The sequence below is a fragment of the Jaculus jaculus genome, chromosome 7 (assembly GCF_020740685.1).
Source record: "Jaculus jaculus isolate mJacJac1 chromosome 7, mJacJac1.mat.Y.cur, whole genome shotgun sequence".
Taxonomy (NCBI): domain Eukaryota; kingdom Metazoa; phylum Chordata; class Mammalia; order Rodentia; family Dipodidae; genus Jaculus; species Jaculus jaculus.
The window spans coordinates 70160950-70166125 of NC_059108.1; positions in this window are offsets into that span (position 1 = coordinate 70160950).

Consider the following 5176-nt stretch of genomic DNA (forward strand, 5'->3'; position numbering starts at 1 on the left):
CTTGTCACACTGTTCACGAGTAGAGAGAGGAGGGATCTGTTACTCCTGTTGTGAACCCAGCTTCTGCGAGTATCTTGTCCTCCTTACCCGACCCCTGCCCTGCCTCCTCCACACCAGATCCTACCGCTCTCCCCCTCCCCATGATAGGCACCTGCCTGGGCCCATCCTCTCCTACTCAGAGTTCTGCTCCCCTTTCCTCTAAGGCCACCTGAAGGAGGATCCTTGAAAGGGATATGCATGGGGTAGGTTGGCTAACGTGTGCCAAGGGAAGGTACTGAGCTTTTCAAAGGAGAAGCAGAGGCCCAACAACCTGACTTGTAGGAGAATTTTATCCTGCTGTTGACAGAGATAACCGGGCTCATTCTCACCTGGTTATCTCTTCACCGAGAATCTTGAAGGTGCCACAGAGATGCAACTGGGAAAAATGAAGAACAGATGGGAGAATGAACAATGGAGGCAGACTAGCTAAGAGATGGAGGCTCAACCCAAAGATCGAGACTCAGGGAGAACAGACTCAGGGAGGAAGGCAGAGGTGGGAGGCAGAACCAAGGGACAGAGGCTGGGTATGTAGCTCAGAGCCAGAGTGCTTACCTAGCATGCACAATGCCTTTTCTTTGAGCCCCAATACCATGACATAGAATGAAAGGAAGAAAAAAAATGAAGAAGAAAATGAGGAAGGAAAGGAGAGAAAGAAACACAGAGCAAGGAGATGAGAACACATAGCCTAGACAGAAAAGCAAGGGAAAGATAGGGGAGAGGCATGACTGAGACCAGTACTGACAGACTACCAAGTAAGACAAAACCAGGACACAGAGAAAGACGGTGTCCGAAGGAGAGTGAAGAAAGGAAGAGTGGGTAAAGAAAAGAGGCGTCTGGTGTTTCCCCTCTGTCAGTAGACTTTCTTATGCTAGAAGAACCTGTGGGAGTCTCCAACTGACCAGCACCCCATTCCCAGGGCAAGCAGGATCCCTCAAAGTGAGGGCAATCTAGACTGGCTGTAGAGGTCCCTCCTAAATTCCCTCTTACCTTGGCTGGAGGAATTGCAGTCTGTTCTCAAAGCTCTGGCTCCTTTATATCCCCTTCCCCTGTCTGTGGCCTAAATTTGGAGTCCTTCCGGAGGGACCCTCCCTCCCACCTCTTTCCCCATCTGGCTCCTCCTCCCTTGATCCCTTGGCTCTGGAGGTGACAGGAGAAGAGCAGAGTCCCCAGGTTTGCCCATGAAAGGTCTGTTGCCCCGGCCCCTCTGGCTCTGGGGCCTTTTTTTAGTCCTTGGTCACATTCCTCCTCCCCCAAGGGCCGATGGGCAGCTAGAGGAAAGACAGGACCTTCTCATATCACCTCCCATGGTCCTTGCCTTGGTTATTTTTAATCTGAAGGGTGAATTGAGCAGACTGGATGAGGGTCACCTTTTTCTGCCATCAATGCTTGTCTGCTACCTCCCTCCTACCCCTGACTCACAGACTCCCTTCCCTGGCTCCATACCCACTCCTTTCCACCTTGGCTGTCCTTGCACAGCCTTGAGGTTGCGGAGAATGTCCTACTCTCACAGACCTGGATGGAGTCCCACAGTGCCGGGGCCTAGGGACTGAAACCAAGATGGCCAGGGAGGGTGTCTGCTGTCTAGCCCCATGACTCAGTTTCCCTTTGTTAGGAAAATAATTATCTTCTATGCTAACTCAGTACAAATGCATGGTCTCTGTTCCACAAGGCAGTAACCTTGCAAAGACTTGAGGCTACCTTAGTTTGGGGGCATAGGGGGTCCCCTCTCCACAATGTCCCCTGATTCAAAGGTCAACATCAGAAGGAGTTGTTCACCGGCCTCAGACAGATATAGACACAGACCTGGTGTCCTATACCTTCACATATATACTTGAGAAATCATATGTCCTTGCCCATTTTCAGCCAAACAGGCATTTTACAAACTTACCCAGTTAAGATTACAGGTTTTTCTTCTTGCTTTTACACATACTGATACATTTGCCCATCCGTGTTTTCACACATAGCTTTTCATCCTCCACTGTCACACTCCACTTCTGGTGAGGGGTTATAGGGAGGTAGCAGAGGTGTTAATCTTGTGGCCTGAGGGAGGAGGAGGGTGGGGGGCTGCTCCCTTCTGCCTCTTCATGCTGCCAGAGAGTGCAGGTGCTGTTGAGGATGGCTGAGGTGCTTGGCAAGCCTAGGGATTTACACCAGCCGGGCTCTGTGTTCCATCGACGGGGGGGAGGGGGACTGCACACTGCCCCCTCTCCAGGTATAACTGTGGAATCCAGCCTTCCCAAGGCACAACTCACATGCCCTTCTTCATAGTGTCACCCTCAAGCGCCCAAGCCTGTCTTCTAGGACTGCCACTTCTCAGAGGCTGTTGGTGTGGCTCTCCAGCAGGCCAGGCCTATTATGCTAAGTGGACGTTGTGTTCAGGAGACAAAGCCAGACTCCCCTACTCTGGCTTTCCCCTACACCCTCACACCCAGGAACACTCTCCCAGTGTCCCATTCCCCCCATCTACTATCACCTTTCAATATAGCTCTAGGGTGTGGAGGTGGGTAGGACAGACAGGGTCATTCTCTGTGGGTAGAGTGCTCTCTGCTAGAGTTGTGGCTTTTTCCCAAGGTTATCAACCCCTAGGACACTTCACTACCCCATTATGGGGTTCAGGAACATTCATTTCTCTCCATGGGCCTTATACCTTATATTCAGTGTTCTTGAAGGGACCTGAGTCAACCTACCACCCTCATTCTATAGATGCCTTTGCCAAGCAGTTACTTTTAGGAAATGCAAGTCACCTGTCCCCAGCTGGGTCATTCAAGGTGGCTCCAGGCCCAAGAACACAAGCTGTGGGGTTAGCCCATGACCCAGTGCGTCACTGCCTGGTTCCTAAGGCCCTAGGGACATGATAAGGGGTTGAGAACACTGGGTCAACCTGGGTCAGGTCCAGGTGACAAAGACCAGACTCTGTCCTTAGGGAACCAAGTGTACCGAGTAGACCAAACTTGGTATAGGTGGTGGGGTGGGCAGGCAGTTCCTAGTGCTTGTTATGGAAGAAGGAACAAGGAAAGGGTTACCAGGGTTCTGGGCTCTGCTCGTGTCTGGCCTGGTTTACCTTCCTCTTTCTGTCCTAGGTCCACTCCTCTCCAGCCCTCACACTCACTTCTCAGCTGCCTTCCAAGCCACCTCTGCATCCCCATGAAAGTCCTGGAGTGTGCGGGCAGGGGCGGACATTCCAGCCACAGGTGAGGCTGACCAGGGGGCGAGGCAGGCCTCCTTGGTGTATGTTGGCCCTTTTCTTTGCAGCTTCTCATGTCTGTCTGCCCTGTGTCCACCTTCTATTCCCCGTCTTTCCTGGGACCATGTCTTTTCCTGTCTTAGGAACTTGCATGGGGCTCTGCCTTCTCTAGGCTGACCTCTGCAAACTTTCAGCCCGACTTGTCTGCCTTCACCTCTTGCCTTTGGTTCTTCTACTCTCTCCAGCCTCCCTTCTCCTGGGCTTCCCTCACTTTTACTTTTGAAGGTGACCCAGGGTTCTTCCCTTTGCAGTATCATCCTCCTCAGCCCTTCCAACTTCTTTGTCTGTGGCTCCCTCTCTCTCACGGCCTCCTCTCTGCATCCACTCTCAGCATCCCCTTGTCTCGTTGCTCAGTTCTACGTTCTGCCTGTTTGTCCTCAGCCCTGCCCACTCTCACATCATCTATACCTCTTGTTCTCTTAGAGTTTCACTCTTAGATTCCCTTGGCTTCTCCACACACCTCCCTCTTCAAAAGTGGTTCTCTCTTATCTCTTTTGATCTCTTCATTGCTCTTCAAGTCTGTTTCTAGGAAGAGGAATAGTGGTAAAGGGAAGAGGGGTGGTGGTACAGTGAGGAAGTGGAAAGGGCCTGGATCTAAAAGCCTGCTCATGTCCAGGATCTTTGCCTGTGTCTCTTTTTCTTCAGCTCATGTTGACACAGTTCTCCATATCTTTCCACTGCACCCACCCAGGTCTTTCCTTTTTCCTTCCCTATTCTTTTTCTTTGCTCTCCCTCACCTGCTCTTCTTGATACAGTTCCACCTCACGGGCATAAGGCCCTTTTTCTAGGTGCTTCACTCAGAGCTGAGCCCAGAGCCCAGGGAGGGCTGTGGAGCAGATGGGCCATGCATGAGTACGTGCATGCTGAGAAGTAGGGTTGATGGGATATGGGATCCAAGGAGGAAGCAGGGCTGAATGAGGTTTCCAGGGAGTGGAGAGTCCCATTGCTCCAAGACCCCCAGTCCCAGAGCCACCCTCAGCAGTTCAGGGGTTCAGTTATCCTTCCTCTCCAGAGGCTTGTACACACATGCCCTTCCTTGGTCTCTTTTTGCTTGCCTCCCTTCAAGATGGTTTGTCATACATGGGCCAAGGAACCTATCTTCAAGCTGTTTCAGTGGATAAGAGCCTTGCAAATGGGAATCATGGTAAGGGACATGGAAGAGAAAAGGGCACCAGGGGCTCGGCTCTGGGGAGTGAAGAAGAAAGGAAGGTAGGCTAAGGGTGCTATCCTCCTGGCTGGGGTGGGAGGGTTATGAGACTCTGACGATGCCCTTCTGTACTTGGAAGGGCATGTAACTAGCTGCGATCCCATGTCCTCTCAGAGACCTTGCTGAGGCCTAGGGGGATATTACTCACCTGCCTGAGGAGGTCACACCTCTACAGTTTTAAAAGGAACTGTTCATCCCTATCATGCAAGTCTCTTCCAGTGCCCCAGCTCTGGATGTTATCATTGTATACAGAGGGGCTGAGTAGAGCTGGGGTGTAGGTCCATGGTAGATGGGCTGAGTGGTTTTGGTGAGCTTTGGGGGTTCTCTCAATCCCCTGGTAGCTAGGCCAGGGAGAGAGCTGCAAGGACAGTTGTCACCTCTTGCTACAGGTGGCTGGAAGGGAGTGACAAGTCAGTGCTGGGCCAGGAGTGCTCAGATCCTTCTCACCGGATCCTGGGGTAGGGGAAGGCTTCCTATCCTGGCCCCTGAAGCTCCCTTTCATCCTCTGGAGCCCCCCCACCAGAGCCCCATGGGTTAGGGTAGTGAAGAAGAGTCTAGAGTCAGGGTCTCTGTTTCAAGAAAAATGGTTTTATTCTGCTCTTCCCAATGGGTGGTTGTAAAGGTTCCACGTCTAGGAGGGCCTCATTGGTACCTTCAGGGCTGGGCAGATCAAGATGTAGCAAAAT